The 22,563-nt window shown below is 39.4% G+C and overlaps 1 protein-coding gene and 1 long non-coding RNA gene across 2 annotated transcripts in view; one reads left to right on the top strand and one right to left on the bottom strand.

Annotated features, from left to right (window-relative positions):
- muskelin (muskelin 1) overlaps window positions 1-22,563 on the bottom strand; it is a 512,022-nt gene that overhangs the window by 334,800 nt on the left and 154,659 nt on the right. The window lies entirely within an intron of this gene.
- Window positions 7,127-18,644, top strand: LOC139755472 (uncharacterized). Its single transcript, XR_011714101.1, has 3 exons — window positions 7,127-7,231; window positions 8,653-8,845; window positions 10,201-18,644. It is a non-coding gene; the product is annotated as an uncharacterized lncRNA (long non-coding RNA).

The raw sequence follows: 22,563 nt of genomic DNA, 5'->3' as shown, positions 1-22,563 counted from the left end.
TATGATGTATTTAGTGAAGCATTGATGGTTTGCACAAAAGATGCTTGTGGCATGAGAAGCGTGGGAGGTGGGTTGATTAGAAAAGGTATTGAGTGGTGGGATGAAGAAGTAAGATTATTAGTGAAAGGGAAGAGAGAGGCATTTGGACAGTTTTTTCAGGGAAAAAAATGCAAATGAGTGGGAGAGGTATAAAAGAAAGAGGCAGGAGGTCAAGAGAATGGTGCAAGAGGTGAAAAAGAGGGCAAATGAGAGTTGGGGTGAGAGAGTATCATTAAATTTCAGGGAGAATAAAAAGATGTTTTGGAAGGAGGTAAATAAAGTGTGTAAGACAAGGGAGCAAATTGGAACTTCAGTGAAGGGGGCTAATGGGGAGGTGATAACAAGAAGTGGTGATGTGAGAAGGAGATGGAGTGAGTATTTTGAAGGTTTGTTGAATGTGTTTGATGATAGAGTGGCAGATTTAGGGTGTTTTGGTCGAGGTGGTGTGCAAAGTGAGAGGGTTACGGAAAATGATTTGGTAAATAGAGAAGAGGTAGTTAAATCTTTTCGGAGATGAAAGCCGGCAAGGCAGCAGGTTTGGATGGTATTGCAGTGGAATTTATTAAAAAAGGGGGTGACTGTATTGTTGACTGGTTGGTAAGGTTATTTAATGTATGTATGATTCATGGTGAGGTGCCTGAGGATTGGCGGAATGCTTGCATAGTGCCATTGTAGAAAGGCAAAGGGGATAAGAGTGAGTGCTCAAATTACAGAGGTATAAGTTTGTTGACGGAGTTTGGTAAAGTGTGTGGAAGAAGAAAGTTAAGAGTAAATGTGAATAAGAGCAAGGTTATTAGGTACAGTAGGGTTGAGGGTCAAGTCAATTGGGAGGTGAGTTTGAATGGAGAAAAACTGGAGGAAGTGAAGTGTTTTAGATATCTGGGAGTGGATCTGTCAGCGGATGGAACCATGGAAGCGGAAGTGGATCATAGGGTGGGGGAGGGGGCGAAAATTTTGGGAGCCTTGAAAAATGTGTGGAAGTCGAGAACATTATCCCGGAAAGCAAAAATGGGTATGTTTGAAGGAATAGTGGTTCCAACAATGTTGTATGGTTGCGAGGCGTGGGCTATGGATAGAGTTGTGCGCAGGAGGATGGATGTGCTGGAAATGAGATGTTTGAGGACAATGTGTGGTGTGAGGTGGTTTGATCGAGTAAGTAACGTAAGGGTAAGAGAGATGTGTGGAAATAAAAAGAGCGTGGTTGAGAGAGCAGAAGAGGGTGTTTTGAAATGGTTTGGGCACATGGAGAGAATGAGTGAGGAAAGATTGACCAAGAGGATATATGTGTCGGAGGTGGAGGGAACGAGGAGAAGAGGGAGACCAAATTGGAGGTGGAAAGATGGAGTGAAAAGGATTTTGTGTGATCGGGGCCTGAACATGCAGGAGGGTGAAAGGAGGGCAAGAAATAGAGTGAATTGGAGCGATGTGGTATACAGGGGTTGACGTGCTGTCAGTAGATTGAATCAAGGCATGTGAAGCGTCCAGGGTAAACCATGGAAAGCTGTGTAGGTATGTATATTTGCGTGTGTGGACGTGTGTATGTACATGTGTATGGGGGGGGGGTTGGGCCATTTCTTTCGTCTGTTTCCTTGCGCTACCTCGCAAACGCGGGAGACAGCGACAAAGTATAAAAAAAAAGAAAAAAAAAAAAGTTTGTTGAGTATTCCTGGTAAATTATATGGGAGGGTATTGATTGAGAGGGTGAAGGCATGTACAGAGAATCAGATTGGGGAAGAGCAGTGTGGTTTCAGAAGTGGTAGAGGATGTGTGGATTAGGTGTTTGCTTTGAAGAATGTATGTGAGAAATACTTAGAAAAACAAATGGATTTGTATGTAGCATTTATGGATCTGGAGAAGGCATATGATAGAGTTGATAGAGATGCTCTGTGGAAGGTTTTAAGAATATATGGTGTTGGAGGCAAGTTGTTTGAAGCAGTGAAAAGTTTTTATCGAGGATGTAAGGCATGTGTACGTGTAGGAAGAGAGGAAAGTGATTGGTTCTCAGTGAATGTAGGTTTGTGGCAGGGGTGTGTGATGTCTCCATGGTTGTTTAATTTGTTTATGGATGGGGTTGTTAGGGATGTGAATGCAAGAGTTTTGGAAAGATGGGCAAGTATGCAGTCTGTTGTGGATGAGAGAGCTTGGGAAGTGAGTCAGTTGTTGTTCGCTGATGATACAGTGCTGGTGGCTGATTCATGTAAGAAACTGCAGAAGCTGGTGACTGAGTTTGGTAAAGTGTGTGAAAGAAGAAAGTTAGGAGTAAATGTGAATAAGAGCAAGTTTATTAGGTACAGTAGGGTTGAGGGTCAAGTGAATTGGGAGGTAAGTTTGAATGGAGAAAAACTGGAGGAAGTAAAGTGTTTTAGATATCTGTTAGTGGATCTGGCAGCGGATGGAACCATGGAAGCGGAAATGAATCATAAGGTGGGGGAGGGGGCGAAAATTCTGGGAGCCTCGAAGAATGTTTGGAAGTCGAGGACATTATCTCGGAAAGCAAAAATCAATAAGTTCGAAGAAATAGTTGTTCCAACAATGTTGTATGGTTGCGAGGCGTGGGCTATGGATAGAGTTGTGCGCAGGAGGGTGGATGTGCTGGAAATGAGATGTTTGAGGACAATATGTGGTGTGAGGTGGTTTGATTGAGTAAGTAATGTAAGGGTAAGAGAGATGTGTGGAAATAAAAAGAGCGTGGTTGAGAGAGCAGAAGAGGGTGTTTTGAAATGGTTTGGGCACATGGAGAGAATTAGTGAGGAAAGATTGACAAAGAGGATATATACGTCAGAGGTGGTGGGAATGAGGAGAAGTGGGAGACCAAATTTAGGTGGAAGGATGGAGTGAAAAATATTTTGAGTGATCGGGGCTTGAACATGCAGGAGGGAGAAAGGCGTGTAAGGAATAGAGGGAATTGGAACGATGTGGTATACCAGGGTTGACGTGCTGTCAATGGATTGAACCAGGGCATGTGAAGCGTCTGGGGTAAACAATGGAAAGTTGTGTGGGGCCTGGATGTGGAAAGGGAGCTGTGGTTTCGGTGCATTATTACATGACAGCTAGAGACTGAGTGTGAACGAATGGGGCCTTTGGTGTCTTTTCCTAGCGCCACCTCGCACAAATGAGGGGGGAGGGGGATGTTATTCCATGTGTGGCGGGGTGGCGATGGGAACAAATAAAGGCAGACAGTGTGAATTATGTACATGTGTATATATGTATGTGTCTGTGTGTGTATATATATGTGTACATTGAGATGTATAGGTATGTAAATTTGGGTGTGTGGACGTGTATGTATATACATGTGTTTTGGGGTGGGTTGGGCCATTTCTTTCATCTGTTTCCTTGCGCTACCTCGCTAATGCGGGAGAGAGCGACAAAGCAAAATAAAAAAAAGATAATATATATATCTATTTATGTATTTTACTTATTTTGTTGTCCCTGGGGATAGGGAAGAAATAATGCTTTCAAGAGGTAGAAAGTTATAATGAAGGCTGGAAATGTTGCAGAAATGGATAGAAAAAGAATCAGGGTTTCTGAGCTATACCTATGGAAGTATGGTAGATCCCAGTTGTAGGGTAGCAGTCGATTGGGCCTTGGGATCTTCTCAGGTCCTTTCATCCATTTGTGCCACTTGAAATAAGTACCAGAGAACTATTTGATGGTTGTTTTTTCATATTTTGAAATATTAAAGAGTGATAAAGAATAGAAATAGAAAAATATGAAGACCTGTGAGTTATATGAGCAGTTTTATGGATGAGGAAGAGTTGGGGTGGGATTGGGATTGAATGCCAGCAATCCACATGTGGTTGAGGTTAGGAAAAAATGACATCAAATTGGGGCTAAAGGGGGGTTTCAAACAAATGTCAATGTGCTGCCCGCGATTATCCCTCCCAAAACCCAGGCTTTGTCACTTCTTGGTCATTGGTTGACTGCCACTCACTGCTCCTACCACTGAATGGTAGCAGCCGACACCTGCTTCTCTAGAAATATAGAAATCAATGAAAATAGGAATATGAAAACAAAAAAGCAATTTTATATTGAAATTGCAAGCGTAAGTCCTTTTTATTTTGCCTGAACTTTCAGGTTCCAGTTATTACATATCTTGTACTGGTTGCTCCTCTCTGATCCGGAGCTCTGTGGTCCAGTAGCTCCCATGGTCCAGTACGTTTTGAATCAGCTACCTTTAGTTTGTGGCCCTGTCACCAGGGTGGCACTGTTAGTAGCAATAAGGCACCAAAATCTGTTTACATTGCAGCTGAGCTAATTAACAGTCCTGTTAATTTCTTTTAGTCTGTTTTTTTTTTGAAAGTGAAAGCCAGAAAACTTTGAAAGGTGCTAGCAGTACGTAATTTGACAGTGCACTTATAGAATGGTTTAAGCTCCCATGTAATGAAGGTGTAAGCATTTCTGGGGAGACACTTATCGAGCAGGCCAAAGTTTTTCATAGAGAACTAAAGCTAGACTATGACTGTGAATATTCGCAAGGATGGTTGCACAAGTTTAAGTGGAGACATGGAATGTTAGTGCATAGTGTGTGCGGTGAAAAGTTTATTGCTGACAGAAAAGCTCATTGTGTAAGGTCGTATTAAAAGAATCGATAAAAATTCCAATTCTTTGTTAAACAACCAACAACTATGTGTGCAGGGCAAGTGTATGAGCTGGCTGCCTGGCTGGTACTGATGCCGTAGCATGGGCTGGTTGCCTTGATGATGAACAATAAAACAACAATAGTAACAAGAATCGACCAAAGCCAACTACCAACCTATGATCGTTCATTACAGTAACTACTTGTCACAAAGCTATGACAAAGTTTTTGGATGAATTTGCACAGTTAGTGACAGCCCAGAACAAGTGTATAATGTTGATGAATTTGCCCAGTATTAGCTTCGTATGTCACGTAATCTGATGTAACAATAGAAATCTTCTTTGGAAGTATTGATGGTTGAATTATTTCCTATTTAGGCTTTTTTTCTACCTTTGGTAACACAGTAATATATACATGGAATGAGCTGGTAAAACTAGGGGTTGGGTATATATTTACAAAGGCAGTTCCCTAAGGGTTCAGTTTCTGTTTTCTGGCATTTTCTGTGGCCCGGCAACAGCCAGTTCCTAAGGTTACCGGATTAAGGAGGCTCAACCAATACTTACATTACTGTATGTATATTTACTTTTTACTTTAAAATCACGGTGAACATGTTTTCTCATTCCATTGTTGTGACAAAGGTAAAAAGTGCACACAGGTATGATGAAATATACTATTATAGTTTTTTCAATAAACAGTTTATTCCTCTGTAATAGGGGTTCATCTTATACATTGAAAAATATGTTACATTGCTGGTGTAGGATTTTTTGACCTTGCTGGATGATATCCAGTTTTAATTCATAATCGTATGTAAATTTATCATGCTAATGGTGTGATATTGGGTCAGTTATGGAAACATACCATAAGCATCTAATGAGTGGTAAGCATCATATGTGCAGTGGCTTTCCTGAATAATGCTCTTATTTTATGAGATTCACTACAGCTATTTGTTTTGTCTTTGCTTATCGTAGTACCAAGATCAAATCATATTATACATATTCAATGACTTTGTTGCAGTATTTGTTGTGATAATAGGTGTCCATCACATCGAATTTCAAATTTCACAATTTGGCTCCTGTTGGTGCTTAGCACTGGTTTGACACTGGTCATGATGCTCACATTTGATGAGTCTTTTTTGCAGTAGTTGACACTTTGAGTTGGAAATTTAATAAATTGTATATCATATTTACATTACTTTCTCTGTTGGTGATTGCCTTAAGTTCTTCAAGTGTTTTCAGGTGCCTTGGTGCAGAAACTTGCTAATGGTTTTTGAGACTAAGATAAACTGCCTGAAGCATCTTCACTTGGTACATTACATTGCATATCTATCTGTCAGTTTTCAGCCTTTCATTTTGTATTATGTAGTTGGTTTTGCTACTGAAAGCAGCCAGTTTCCTGTGTATCACATGCTTAACCTGTGAGCAGCAGTAGTACAAAGAATTATGGGGATGACAGAGTGTCTTAGTTAGATCCCATTGGTTAGATAATTATAACAACAAACAGCCAATTTCTCTTGAATCCCATGCTCACCATTTAAGCATTAGTGCAACGGATTGTGGGGATTACAGAATATGTTAGTTAGACCCCATTGGGTAGATAATTATAATACCAGGTGTCACAAAGTTGGTTCATTGCATTTGTTTCGTCTTTTCATGTTGTATGTTAATTTGCTTGATGCAGAACCTGTAACTATAAGATAATGTGCCAGGGTTTGTATAGATCTGTCTATTGAAACTTATTTTTCTCACAGACTAAGCCATAGTGCTTAAGCGTGTGTCCTTACACCTTTGCGTACATACAATGCATTGCATAGGATTAGAATATCTACAGAGATTAAAGAGCCAATAGTAGTATTTTCCCCTGTAGAATCATACTGTTGATTGAGGCTTAGGAAGATTATTTGATTCAGACTTACCCAACCCTGCCTTATGATGTTGGGACATGAACCTTTATGTACAATATCTCATTGTTGTATATTTTACTGTGGCCCACAGAGTATCTCAATCAGATATGATGTGCAGTACTTTACTTTATAATTGCTGTAGTGGATGTTGCATTATATGATGCTTGTTTTTGTTACAGCATAGTTTGCTGTATGTGGATGTTGCATTATATAATACTTGTTTTATGACATAAACAAAAAATGATACAGACAGCAAAACAGTGAATCAAACTGTAAAATGGTTTCAGAATTTACAAAGGCAGCAAAAGAATGAAGCATCTGTAAAGACAAAGTTATTGAACTGTAAATGGTCATGGGACAGTGATGTAGGTATATAGATTGAAGAGGTATTGAAGATGCTTAGGTAAGAAAATTAGGAATGATTTCCTCTTGGTTTCATGAAATGTATTTGGTTGCTTGTTTTGGTTCCAAAGTAGAAAGTAATGTCTAGTAACAAGTGTTGTCAAAATCCAGAAATGTATGATTTCTGTATACATTGTGTGTATTGTGCTTGTGAAAGGATCAACAACTGCACTAGAAATTAGGATTAGTATATGTACTAAGTTTTGTTCTTTCAGTCCTGGGGATCAACTTTCAACTTCAGCATCTGGCATGTGGGACTCCGTGGTTGTGATGACTGGGCTGTTGTGCAGAAATGTATCAACTGGTATACAACAGTAAGTACTTGAATTGTGTATGAAAAATTTTCATTAAAATTTTTAGCTTGAACATGGTACTATTGTAGTTCATTGAAATTGGCTAATGAATTGAGAGTGAAACAGAGTAGGAAGTGCATTCAAGATATGGCTTCTTTTTGAGAAAAATGTTCAAGAAATATGTTTAAAGCCTTTAAACTCCATGTGGTCACTAAGTCAGCTGATTCTTACTTCCGACATTCTTGTGTATCTGGTCTTTATTTGATGGCTAGTATTTTTCCAGTTGAAAATTCTTGGACTGGCCAAAAAGCTACCACATTCACATCCATTATTAGTAAAGTCACCATGTTTGGTGCTGCTGCTTTTTGTGTTTTTGCTGTCTTACATCCACTTTTTTGGGTACTGATAGTGAGGAGTTGTTTACACACATTTGGTCAATTTATCTAAGTGCATTGCATGTTTTTCACTGCTGTATCTCTTGTATTACCACTTTGCTTCGTAATCAGTGGAACTATTGTTCTTTAGTGTCCTTATCACAAATGTTATCCATTCTACTCCATTGCTTTTATCCTTTATCTTAGAGGAGGGGATTTATTGCAATGTTTTGGTGAATATACATATTTTTGTATCCTGACTCTTCATACATTTGGTCTTTTAAACTAGGACACAGTTATTCTGGTGAATATTTAATGATTGATACAGATAAAACCTGAGATTTTATTTCAGCGATACATTGATAATATTATTATAACCTTTAATTGGACTATTGTTATTGTTACTAGTGGTATTTTACTTGTGTGGTTGGGACATTGTTGCTATTATGGGTTTTATAGTAGCCCATTCAACTGATAGTCTACATATTGGAAAAATATCCATCCAGCTCAGCTTTGGCCTTGACTATGCCTGATGAATAGATGTTCTATAGTAAAGATTGAGTCTATTAAAGGTATGATTATCACCGCAAATATGGTAAGAAATCCATTAGTACAGTAACTGGTAGCTGGTGCATTCAGTGGGTGCTGGTAAGTACTTTTGTTATGTAACCCAAGTAGGTAGATGCATATTCCAATACTGACTTTTTAGGGTCCGTGTTTTTTGTCCTTAAAAGCATTAGTATTTAAATGAGAATGTTTCCCATCTCTTTTAAGAGATTTTGTAGTAAGAGATCTTTGTTTAAGTTTGTTTATTTCATATTAGCTTTGGTAATCACTTTTGGATTGAAGTGCAGCAAGTTTATCATAGGGAATTGGCCATTTCAGCCCATTTACCAGCGTGCAGGGATGGGTTAGGTGTTTTATAAAATCAGTTCCTCAAAATGTGCTTGCCTCTCTGCTTTTGATCCATCTCATGTGAATGAGGACAGATTTAGTGATAATAGATGGATGAATAGTTTATAAAAGTTGACTGAAGACAGTAGAATGATAGTATTTCATTTTATCTAGTATCGGGAACGAGAAGCTATTCGGCTGTGTCTGAAGCATTTTCGTCAACACAACTACACAGAGGCATTTGAATCCCTGGAAAAACGAACTCGTGTCACTTTAGAAGATCCTCGGTTAACAAGACTACATAAACTGCTTGTGGAAGAGGGAGACTTCGATGGGTGTGAGCTTCTTATTAGTTTGGCTGCTCAAGGTAAGTAGTGCTTCACATTAGAATTCAAAAGCCTCTTAATCTGACTATGTGTGCTTTCACACCCCCTCTATTAATATTACTCAGCTTCTCACGTGGCTTCCTTGAAAGTTAAGTTTTATGTTATCACTCCATAACCTCATTTTTTACCTTTTTTATGTTATTCTGTAACCGAAGACCATATACAATAGAGTGCTAACATACATAAGATCTGTAAAGCTCCAGCTTACCCTTTCACAGAGCTCTTATTATACATACCATTGATCATATTTTTACTTACTGAAACTTATCTCATTCTCTTGTTTATCCTCTCTTTTCTATACCTATACTCTTATGTACTTGTGGATACCCTTGCTCAGAAATCATTTGATTTGTAAAAGTCCCATCTTATCCTCTCACAAATCTCAGAGATCATTCTTTCCTTTTCTCTTCATGCTTCATCACTGTTCCCATGTTAGTGAGGTAGCACCAGGAGCAGACGAAGAAAAGGACTCATTCACTCACATCCATTTTCAAGATGTCATGTGTAATGGATCAAAATCAACTGATCTCTAAAACTCTCACCTTACCCTTTCACTGGCCTCATATAATGCATTCCAGTGATTTTATTTTTCTTACCAAAACATATCATTTCCTTGCTTATCCTGTCTTTTCTATGCCTCTACCATATTTATTATGGATACCCTTGTGTCAGAAATAAGTATTTGCAATACTTATTCTTGATAATGTATGTATTCCTTATATTCTTTATCCATTGTCACTGTCACTCAGGACCTCATCTGAGTGAACTGCTGCTGTTCTGCTTTCCACCCATCCGTTTATGTAATTCATCTCAATTATCTTCTAATGTAGGTCCACCTGTGATGTTGTTTATTCTAGTTCTTTCCAAAAGTGTCTCTTTTCCTCTTTTCTATTTCGTTGCATGGTGCATATTCATGCATTACTTACTTTACACCTTGTGGCTATGGATTTTTTTAATCTATGTGCTCTTCATTAGAATTCATTTATCTTTTTCTGCTTAAGTATCTGTTCTATCCAACAAGCCTTTTTAAACACTTATCTCATTAGATTTCCATCACCGTATGCAAGGTTATCCTTAATGTCTAACAAGCTTGGTCTTACACCTCAGTCCCATTTCATTTAGATGTTCCTCATACCTCTAACTCTTTGTCTTTTAATGACCTTAAAAATCTAAAGCTCCCTTCCTTAAAACACTGGCAGTTTCCATCCTTTTACATTCATAATTTTTTCTCCCTTGCCTCTCAGCAATGCATGTGTGTGTATCTTGTCATAAGCATATATAGACATTTTGCTTATGTTTGAGGTCACATACACCTTTTGTGGGACTTACTTTGCAGAAATGGATCCCAAATCCCAACCCTGTAGGCTGGCAAAGGATAGCAGTGCCCAATTCCAAGGTGTGTAATTACCTGTTTGTATATTACAAGGAGGAGGTTTTACACTCATGGTGCCCCAACTCTTACACTTCTTTTTTTTTATTATCATATTTCTTAAAATTTTTACATTCTCCATTCACAGTTTGTTCCCTTCAGCCACTTTCTTCTTTGTCTTCTCTTTTTTTTTTTCTTTTTTTTGCTGTTTCATTTATTTGGTTTTTACTTGGTGTTTTTGGAGATTTTTTAGAAGCTTTAGTCACAGATAAAACTCCACATCAAGGCTGGGCCTTAATTGAAAGATGAAGTTAATGAAAGGGAAAAAGAAGAGACAAAGGAAAGTATTTATGAATTTTGGATGAAGTGAAAAACCAATCTTTTAAAATGTGCAGGGTTGTAATTGTTGGGCAAGATATGAAAGAGTGTAGAGTTCCAAAGTTTCTCAGTGTAGGGAAAGAAACAGTTATCAAAATGGCTCACACTTGAGTTGCCAATGGCCACACAGTAATCATGTGACATAGTAGTTTGCTGAGTATTGTGTAGTCCAGCTTGTGTGGGCATACAAGGAGCCAGCTTTCAGGAGCAAAAGTCAAAGTAATACCTACATAAGAGGGAAAGTGAATCAGCATTGTAGTGTATGGCTTAGCTATTTCTGTAGTGTGTGGTTTCGTAGATAGATTTGGATATTACAGTAATACTAAGAAGAGAGAGGCATTTGGACGATTTTTGTAGGGAAAAAATGCAAATGAGTGGGAGATGTATAAAAGAAAGAGGCAGGAGGTCAAGAGAAAGGTGCAAGTGGTGAAAGAGAGGGCAAATGAGAGTTGGGGTGAGAGAATATCATTAGATTTTAGGGAGAATAAAAAGATGTTGTGGAAGGAGGTAAATAAAGTGCATAAGACAAGGGAGCAAATTGGAACTTCAGTGAAGGGGGCTAATGGGGAGGTGATAACAAGTTGTGATGATGTGAGAAGAAGATGGAGTGAGTATTTTGAAGGTTTGTTGAATGTGTTTGATGATAGAGTGGCAGATATAGGGTATTTTGGTTGAGATGGTGTGCAAAGTGAGAGATTAGGGAAAATGATTTGGTAATCAGAGAAGAGGTAGTAAAAGATTGAGTGAGAGAAGGAACTACAGCATTGAAGGATGTGGATAAATGCAGTGTTGAGTTGTCTGTCGATAAGTACATTTGCTTTTTTGTAGAAGAGAGGAAATCATTGATAAAAAGGCGATAAAGTGTATGAGCCTGGACAAAATCTTGAGACACAACTGTTGATGGAGAAAGAGGGAGAGGCTGATCCATCAACTACCATGGAGATATATTGGCCTGAGAGTAGGCTAGAAAAGAGGGAGCAAAGCATGGAGGGAAGCCATATGAGGGGAGATTAGAGAGAGACCCTGATGCCACACCCTGTTAAAAGATTTGCAGAAGATGAAAGCCGGCAAGGCAGCGGGTTTGGATGGTATTGCAGTGGAATTTATTAAAAAAGGGGGTGACTGTATTGTTGACTGGTTGGTAAGGTTGTTTAATGTATGTATGATTCATGGTAAGGTGCCTGAGGATTGGCGGAATGCTTGCATAGTGCCATTGTACAAAGGCAAAGGGGATAAGAGTGAGTGCTCAAATTACAGAGGTATAAGTTTGTTGAGTATTCCTGGTAAATTATATGGGAGGGTATTGATTGAGAGGGTGAAGGCATGTACAGAGCATCAGATTGGGGAAGAGCAGTGTGGTTTCAGAAGTGGTCGAGGATATGTGGATCAGGTGTTTGCTTTGAAGAATATATATGAGAAATACTTAGAAAAGGAAATGGATTTGTATGTAGCATCTATGGATCTGGAGAAGGCATATGATAGAGTTGATAGAGATGCCCTGTTGAAGGTATTAAGAATATATGGTGTGGGAGGCAAGTTGTTAGAAGCAGTGAAAAGTTTATATTGAGGATGTAAGGCATATGTACGTGTAGGAAGAGAGGAAAGTGATTGGTTCTCAGTGAATGTAGGTTTGTGGCAGGGGTGTGTGATGTCTCCATGGTTGTTTAATTTGTTTATGGATGGGATTGTTAGGGAGGTAAATGCAAGAGTTTTGGAAAGAGGGGCAAGTATGCAGTCTGTTGTGGATGAGAGAGCTTGGGAAGTGAGTCAGTTGTCGTTTGCTGAGGATACAGCGCTGGTGGCTGATTCATGTGAGAAACTGCAGAAGCTGGTGACTGAGTTTGGTAAAGTGTGTGAAAGAAGAAAGCTGAGAGTAAATGTGAATAAGAGCAAGGTTATTAGGTACAGTAGGGTTGAGGGTCAAGTCAATTGGGAGGTAAATTTGAATGGAGAAAAACTGGAGGAAGTGAAGTGTTTTAGATATGTGGGAGTGGATCTGGCAGCGGATGGAACCATGGAAGCGGAAGTGAATCATAGGGTGGGGGAAGGGGCAAAAATTCTGGGAGCCTTGAAGAATGTTTGGAAGTCGAGAACACTATCTCAGAAAGCAAAAATGGGTATGTTTGAAGGAATAGTGGTCCCAACAATGTTGTATGGTTGCAAGGCGTGAGCTATGGATAGAATTGTGCGCAGGAGGGTGGATGTGCTGGAAATGAGATGTTTGAGGACAATATGTGGTGTGAGGTGGTTTGATCGAGTAAGTAATGTAAGGGTAAGAGAGATGTGTCAAAATAAAAAGAGTGTGGTTGAGAGAGCATAAGAGGGTGTTTTGAAATGGTTTGGTCACATGGAGAGAATGAGTGAGGAAAGATTGACAAGAGGATATATATGTCAGAGGTGGAGGGAACGAGGAGAAGTGGGAGACCAAATTGGAGGTGGAAAGATGGAGTGAAAAAGATTTTGAGTGATCGGGGCCTGAACATGCAGGAGGGTGAAAGGCGTGCAAGGAATAGAGTGAATTGGAATGATGTGGTATACCGGGGACGATGTGCTGTCAGTGGATTGAACCAGGGCATGTGAAGCATCTGGGGTAAAGCATGGAAAGTTCTGTGAGGCCTGGATGTGGAAAGGTAGCTGTGGTTTCGGTGCATTATGACATGACAGCTAGAGACTGAGTGTGAACAAATGTGGCCTTTGTTGTCTTTTCCCAGCGCTACCTTGCACACATGAGGGGGGAGGGGGTTGTTATTCCATGTGTGGTGAGGTGGCGATGGGAATAAATGAAGGCAGACAGTATGAATTATTTACATGTGTATATATGTATATGTCTGTGTGTGTATATATATGTATACATTGAGATGTATACGTATGTATATTTGCGTGTGTGGACGTGTATGCATATACATGTGTATGGGGTGGGTTGGGCCATTCTTTCGTCTGTTTCCTTGTGCTACCTCGCTAACGCGGGAGACAGCAACAAAGCAAAATAAATAAATAAATAGTAATGCTAAATACATTCATTGAGTTAGGGCTGATTCAGATTATACAGTTCATCTCCCTACGTCTTTCATATGTAAATTAATTTTACATAGAAATCAATAAGGCTGTTCACACTATACCTTCCATTTATTGTTCATCTTTTGTATAGCTTTCTCCTGTATGGATCTGATTCGTTTGGAAGAAATCTCTGATGAATGAAATGTATATGTACAGAAACTTTCAGTACCTCAGCCGGTAAGTGTGATCACTGATACATATCAGTCATGTTATGTTTATGGACAAGAGAGGACACTTCTGAACCTCAGTGTGTCTCTGGTTTTGGCTGTGAACTGCACGCAGTTATGAGTGATGAGCAGTTGATAGAACTGGTCAGAAGCTATAAGGAACTATATGACTTGAGCAACAAAAAATACAGCGATAGCCATGTGAAAGAAATAATATGGAAATCCATTGGAGAGGGATTGCAAAAATCAGGTAAGATATTTAACTGTATTTCACTATATTTTGATAAAGCAATGTGACAAATGACATTTTTATCCTTTAACCTATTCATTACCATTCATAGGCTATATCTCAAGATCCTGTCCATTACTGTTCATAGGCTATTTCTCAATATCCTATTTATTACCATTCACAGGCTATCACTCAATAGCCTGTTCATTATCATTCATAGGTTATCTCTCAACGTCCTGTTCATAATCATTCATAAGCTATCTCTCAACATCCTACTCATAACCATTCATAGTTTCTCAACAATATTTATGCCCAAGGAAGAGAACCAGCAGGACTTCAAGAATTCTTTGAATTTTTCTCTTACAAGGAATGCATCTTGTGGAGCATTTCCCCCCTGTTTAGCTGTTTTCATTTGACACTTGTGTACCCACACTGTTTTCTTATAAATGACCCTCTTCTCATCTTCCTCTTAAAGCAGTGCAATTGCAACAAGCTGCTTTACACTAAATTTCTGAGGTGCCTCGTCAGAGCAACACCTGCACGCAGACTGACTGGATCTTAGACAGTGTGAACACAGGGACCTTTTGCTGTAACGCAAATGAACTGTAACTGTACGAAGACAAACTATATAGTGTGAATTGGCCCATAAGAAGTGGAAGTACAGAACCATCAAAGGAGAAAGGAAAATTGTGTGGAATTGTCAATTGAGAGATAGGCAGAAACTGTATGTTGAAGGCACTTAACCTAACTAGATTTTGCCTTCCCCACTGAGATATCATGCCTAAATCTGAGTTTATTAGGGAAGTGGTGTGCAGGTGAGATGCAGATTGAGTGAGAGAAGGAACTACAGCATTGAAGGATGTGGATAAATGTAGTGTTGAGTTGTCTGTGTATGAGTACATTTGCTTTTTTGTAGAAGAGAGGAAATCATTGATAAAAAGGCGATAAAGTGTATGAGACTGGACAAAATCTTGAGACACAACTGTTGATGGAGAAAGAGGGAGAGGCTGATCCATCAACAACCATGGAGATATATTGGCCTGAGAGTAGGCTAGAAAAGAGGGAGCAAAGCATGGAGGGAAGCCATATGAGGGGAGATTAGAGAGAGACCCTGATGCCACACCCTGTTAAAAGCTTTGGATGTATCAAGGGCAACTACATAATCTTTCAGGGATGATGACCAGGCATTAGCAAAATAGGAAAGAATATCACCTGTGGATCTTGCCTTATGGAAGCTACACTAGTTATGAGGGAGGAGAATGTGAGATTGAAGATGTCTGAGGATATGGAAGGTGAGGAGGGATATCATAGCAGCATGATGATAGTTAGAGGGGTAAGAATTGTTACCCTTCTCAGGGATGGGTTGTACCAATGCATGCTTTCAAGAAGAGGGAAAATTTCTGGTTTGTAAACAGAAACAGAACAGGTGAGCAAGCACAGATGCAAGTTCAGAGGCACACTTTTTCAATAGTACATGTGGATGGATGCAGTGAGGACAATAATCCTTGTTTGCACCCAGAGAGAGATGTGCTTTTCGGACAGATTGAAAAGAGATTTCAGGGAGGGGCATAGGATTTGTAAGAGGAACATCAGGGGATGAAGGAATATTAGAGTCATCCAAGGTAGAGTTAGAGAAGAAATGAGAGGTAAAGAGAGTTACTTTGCCTATGGGAGAGAAAGCTATAGTACTGTCAGAATGGAAAAGTGAAGGAAAGGTGGAGGGGTGAAGTGATAGAAGCTTTTAGCAATGCCTGAAACTAAAGACCAGAAAGACCTATCATTGAATAAAGGAATGCTCTGCCACATGGATAGTGTACTTGCATTGATTGTGGGCATGATAAATGCTAAATGGGAGTCAGAGGAATGAGAGTTTTTCCGAGCCTGGTATACCTGATCCCTTTGCTGATTGGCCTCAGAATAAGGAACAGTTGAACCAAGGATTGGAAGAAGAGGTCTTTTTGGATGAAAAGGGGATAAGTGCTTCCATTTCTGCAGCACTAACATCTGCTGTGCATTTGTTGGAGACAGAAGAATCACCGCATACAAGACTAATTTACCCATGTAAAGTGAGAGGAGAATATTGAGTTATTCCTTTCAGCTTTGTTGAGGTTCCAATATTTATGTTTAGACGGGGCTGCTGAAGGAAGAAGTGATCATGGCAGTTAGTAATATTGGTGGAGTGGGTGATAATTTGCTCTAGATCTTTCTAAGTATGGAGAATGTGGGGGCTTTAATCCCTCCACCATCCATATGGGGAGGGGGGATTTAGCCATTCCCTATGGCAAACATTGAAATTCCTTGGATAGAGGATCTCGGCTTGCAGGTGAGAGGATGTCACAGCCTAATTGTAGGGGTTTAGATAGCCGAAGAGACATATAGAATTTGTTGAATTAGGAAAGCAGTAGGCAAAACAAAGGAAGACCATGGTAGTTGGGAGACAAACCTTTACTCTGATAACACCAATGTTTAGGGACTCAAGGTCCTCGAGATATGCAGCAGGTGTGTTGTAGTTGGAATAAGCACAGACACTGCCTTTGAACAGTAAAAATGAAGATAATAGTTGGTTGTAAGAAAGGGTTTGGTGAGAACATTATTAAATGCTTGGGTCTCAAAGAGGAATAAGATATTAGATGAAGTACTAGTTAGATGGTGTTCAATAGAAGCAAGTTTACTAGATAGACCATGAATGTTGGTTTAGTGGGAAAGGTTGGGGGAGGGGCTGGTATTGCCATTGTCTGAGTCCTCCCTCTCATTGGAAGTAGAGTCAGATGGGAACCCAGAGACTGTTAGCACCCCATGATGCTGGAGACTAGGGGTCATAGATATCATGATTACATATAAAAGTGATTGTGCAACCAGGCAATAGCAAGAGAACTTATGTGAAGAACATAAGTGAAGTTTTAGTAGATGTATGATGCTTGTAAGAAGATGGCAGGATTCACCCAGTAGTCCTGTTTTGATGGAACAGAAAGTAAGATCAGCAACCCTAACATGGTAGGAGTGAGATGGTTCTGTGCCTCACTTTAATGCTTCTCAGTCAGGATGATAGAACCACTCTGGGCAGCTACTGTCAACATTGGTTGCACTTTTGATTGTTTATTTGATCATTGAAGATTACTCACTTATTACCAACTGTGACTTTATACATTTCACCACTTAGTCCCCTCTCTCTCATCTTAATGCATTTTTAGAATGCCCTCTACCCTCCTGCTTGCCACATGGCATTTGTTAGGGTCACAACTGGTCATCTATGCAGCAGTTATTTACATATTTTACATAATTGATATGCGATTTTGTTGCTCCATAGTGCTGTTTAGTTGATTACATACTTGGGCTCATGAGGACTCCAGTCAGCAACTTCCATACAGCTACCTTTACCAAAACTACTGATCCCAGTGACCTTTACAACCACATTCTCTCCTACCTATAAGGGCTTATAGAACAAAGAGAGCTCTTCACTGGTTAACAGTTTTGAAGGATTTGATGACCAAGAAATGAATGGTGAATGCCACTCTGATTTCTTGAACAAAGGAGAAATTAGGAGCAGAAGATCCTGGAGAATAGCTCAAAGAATGTTGGCATGAACTAATTGATTAGTTAGCAATGCCTTTTAGCCAGGATATCCACCTCTCTGAATCAGACAAGGAAGAGGATGAAGAGGATCAAGTAAAGAAGGAAGTAGAAAAAGAAATTTATAACAGCCTGCAGTGCATGATGTAACAACAGTTTCAGTAAAATATATGACGAAGAGGGATGAAAATGTTCCAATTTTTACAAAATTTAATCATAGAGTTCTGCACGGCATTCTGTGGAAGCAAGCAGGCCTGAACTATTGATTTCTTGCAGAAAAAATGCACTACAGCCACTCCTTCCTCAACAGTCATAGATTATAAGGGAAACTTACTGTGATCAGTTTCATTGCCAAGTTGTGGGTGTAGCATGAGTAGAATGCTATGCTAAAATCTGTGATTTGTATAGAAATTATAATGCTGTGCAGTAACATAAATTCATTGAATAGAGTTATCAGCATTATAAAAGCATTATTTACCATACGTTGATGAAAAAGTTATGTACTCTGTATTCCAGAACTGTTTTTATTTCTTAATGTATTTTATTGTTTGTAATTTGAATTGCCAATGAATCAAACAACAAAAATGATCAAGTAGGTGTTTGGTTTCAGTTTGAGTGAGGGACCATTGAGGATTGTGGATGTGGCATGTATCTGGTGATAAGATGCATGGGCCCTGTGGAGTGGGGAACCAATACCTTTCTTAAATGTTTTCTGTACTTGATACAAAGCCTCCTCTTCATTAATAATAAGAAGAATGTATCAGATCAATTATTGCTGTGGAGCTTTTAGCTGAATCAAATTTTGGTGAATACGCACTGTTTTTCTGCTGTGGCTAGCAACATAGCTTTGAATTTTTTCTTTACTATAAGTGTTACAATTGTCAGTCTTAGCAGATGTAGCACTCAGATACAGAGGATTAACTGTTACTGTATTTCATTATTTTTTTTTCTATTTTGCTTTGTCGCTGTCTCCCGCGTTTGCGAGGTAGTGCAAGGAAACAGACAAAAGAAATGGCCCAACCCACCCCCATACACATGTATATACATACACGTCCACACGCGCAAATATACATACCCATACATCTCAATGTACACATATATATACACATACAGACACATACATATATACCCATGCACACAGTTCACACTGTCTGCCTTTATTCATTCCCATCGCCACCTCACCACACATGGAATAACATCCCCCTCCCCCCTCATGTGTGCGAGGTAGCGCTAGGAAAAGACAACAAAGGCCCAATTCGTTCACACTCAGTCTCTAGTTGTCATGCAAAAATGCCCGCAACCACAGCTCCCTTTCCACATCCAGGCCCCACACAACTTTCCATGGTTTACCCCAGATGCTTCACATGCCCTGATTCAATCCATTAATAGCACGTCGACCCCGGTATACCACATCGATCCAATTCACTTTATTCCTTACCCGCCTTTCACCCTCCTGCATGTTCAGGCCCCAATCACTCAAAATCTTTTTCACTCCATCTTTCCACCTCCAATTTGGTCTTCCACTACTCTTCGTTCCCTCCACCTCCGACACATATATCCTCTTGGTCAATCTTTCCTCACTCATTCTCTCCATGTGCCCAAACCATTTCAAAACACCTTCTTCTGCTCTCTCAACCACGCTCTTTTTATTTCCACACATCTCTCTTACTTACTTACTTACTCGATCAAACCACCTCACACCACATATTGTCCTCAAACATCTCATTTCCAGGTTAGTTGATGTGTAAGTTTGAGTGGAGATAATATAAAAGAACTGAAGTGTTTCTGATGCCTGTGAGTGGACATGGCAGCAAACAGAACCATGGAAGCAGAAGCAAGTCATAGGGTATGTGAAGGGGTGAAAGGAATGTGTGGAAAGAGGGATCATTATTTGGGATGATGAAAATGGATATGTTTGAAGGTATAGCAGTTCCTCTGACCATGTGTGGATGTGAAGCATGGGCAGTAGTTGATGACGTGCAGAGAAGTGTGGATGTGTTGGAAATGAAATGTTTGAGGACAGTATGTGGTGGGAAGTAGTTTGATCAAGTAAGTGATTTAAATGTGAGAGAGAAAAGGGTGTACTGAAGTGGTTTGGTCATATGGAGATAATGAGTGAGAAGAGTTTGACAAAGATGTTTTATGTGTCAGAAGTTAAGGAGGAAAGGAGAAGAGGGAGATGAGACTGGAGCTGAAATGATGGAGTAAATGTTTTTAGTTGTCAGGTCCAGAGCTTGTAGGAGGGTGAAAGGCATGCATGGGATAGAGTAAATTGGAACGATGTGGTATACAGGGGGTGACGTGCTGTCATTGGACATAACCAAATCTTGTGGCTGTTGGAAACTATGGAAAGGTCTGTGGGGCCTGGTTGTGGATGGGGCCCATGGTGTTGCTGTATTGCACATGACTGCAACAGAATGGATGTGAGCAATTGTGGCCTGTCTTTGTGTGTTTTTGGCACAACCTCACTAATGTGGGAAACCCTGGACAGGTATGAAAGAAAGTAGATATCCACCAAAGTCATTTTCCAAATGTCTTTGTTTTGACCTAATACTTTGATGATTGTCCATATTGAAATTTTGATGAAGATAATTTCACCAGACCTTTAAACTTTTTAGTATATAGCTTTAGTACTAGAGCATTATGAAGCTTTGCCATGTACACCTTTAATGTGTTTTAGATTGTTTAGTTCATTCTTGGTTTTCTGTTCTACACTTTGTTGGTTAAAATACAAAGATAGAAAACGCTGATGGTCAGATGATATTCCCTTTTATCATTGTAGTTGATGGTTACATCAGATATTTATTTTCTTGTGAGCTCAGAATATACTGTACAGTGTTGCAAGCCTACTTCCTCATTACTTTCTACTACAGATGCACCATCGATTTTTCAGCACTCTTGGTTCCAAAGCCTTATTGGATTAACCATTTTGCTGGATCAACTGTGCTCATATAATAGTTCATCAACACACCACTAACTCACAAATTATACTTCACCCATGTGTCTCAAGTATACCATGGACTGCTAGAACTTTAGATTAAACAAATATTAAATGTTTGAGCACCCTAAGATGGTAAGTCTGTCCTTAGATTTTTAATCCAGTAGCGTATCTAGGGTATGGCTGGTAGGGCAGGTGCCCTGGGTGCCAATCGAAGGGGGCGCCAGTGGCATAATGGCGTCCTGGATCCAGACAGTGATTTGGGTCTTAAAGATTTAGATTTCTTGACCATGAAAACATATCTTTGGCCTTTGGAATCACATTGATATCATTATTAGTTCAGTAGTTATTCACAGAAATTGATATTTCCATAATGGCTTCCTAGATCCAGACAATGATTTGGATCACTCCCAAAATCTAATCAATTGGTCCTTGTGTCATTTCTGACTTTCCCTGAGAATTTCATCAAAATTTGTTCATAACTTTTGTTGAAAGCTGCTCACAGACAAACAAGCAAATGCCGGTAAAAATGAAATCTCCTTAGCAGAGGCAATCAAAATAGAAAATATTGAGGTCATATGTTTGGACAGGGGCACAATTTCAGTGCTTGCCATAGGCACTATTTCCCCTAGATATGCCCGTTTGAGTCCTGTGGGGTCTTCTTTGTCTTCTGTTGTTCGTATTTTTTCAAGGTGTGCATCGCCAGAATAATGCAGTTTTGTACGAATTATACACCTGCTTAGGACTGAGGTACTCGTCAGCTACGAGTTTCGCATATTTGTTTACTTACTCGGCAGCTCCTTTGTGGTTTGCAGACCGCTTTTCTTCGCACACTTTATTCGTGGAAATTCCATGATGCTTCTTGAATCTTTGAAGCCATTCTTCACTATAGTCACACTCATGTTGTAATTTAAGTTCTTTATGAAACAACTTAGCCTTGTCCATTATCATGCTACCTGACAAGTGCACTCCATCACTCTGACGCTGTCGAAACCATTCCATCATCACTCAATCGTGCTCAGTACTCTTCCATCTTTCATAGTTTTTCTAATCGTCATTTGCCTCTTAGAATCACTGTCTACATAGAATTTCAATATTTTCTCCCTTTGCTTCTTTAGATCATGAACAGTTAATGAACCAATACTGTAGATGTCACACAGCTTACGCAAGGAAACACCACGGTCCATTTTTCTCAACAATTCTATTTTATCTTGGATTGACATGAACTGGTGTTTACATTTGACACCATGACTGACACTCTCATATGTCTTAGAAGCAAAATAAGTTAAGAATCTCACAGAATTGCAGTATCACTACCAACGAGTGCAGTGTAAAGAAAGTAGATAAGCACGCCCTACACACAACGCCATCTGTGGCTGCCCAGTAAACTAGTCTGGTGGCTGCGGTAATTTCAAGTTCCCTCATGTAATTTTGTTTGGACTAAAGGAGGAGTCGAAACCATCAATTGCTGGAAATTGGGTGGTGTACCTGTACAAGTAAAGTATTTCAGTTGTGGTACATGTCTGTGCGATAATCCACACTACACATTCATGTAAACATTACAGTAGGATAATTTTACTGGACTGCATAATCTACATAGCACAGTCTTGCAAACATTACAGTAAGATAATTTTACTGGACTGTAAAATGCTCAGTGACAGAGGGAAGTGGGTTATATCCCCACAAGTGGTAACGATATTACTCTTTTTGGAGAGAAGGGAGGTTAATCTTAGACTTTAGGTTTAACAGTAACAGAAGAAGGCTACATTGAGTTTATTTTTTCATGAGTTCAGCATGTAAAGCACTCTACTGTAAAACATATAGGCCTATTAACTAATTATGGTCTACTGCTAATAGAATATTGTAGAAATATTGTATGCTACATATTTATTTTTCTGTTATTATCGATATGGGTAAAACTGAAAGTTGATGGAGAGAGATGGGTGATTATTGGTGCTTATGCACCTGGGCATGAGAAGAAAGATTATGAG

Source organism: Panulirus ornatus, chromosome 19, assembly GCF_036320965.1.
Source record: "Panulirus ornatus isolate Po-2019 chromosome 19, ASM3632096v1, whole genome shotgun sequence".
Lineage (NCBI taxonomy): Eukaryota > Metazoa > Arthropoda > Malacostraca > Decapoda > Palinuridae > Panulirus > Panulirus ornatus.
The sequence above is the reverse complement of the archived record's forward strand: the minus strand, read 5'-3'. Positions and strand labels throughout refer to the sequence as shown.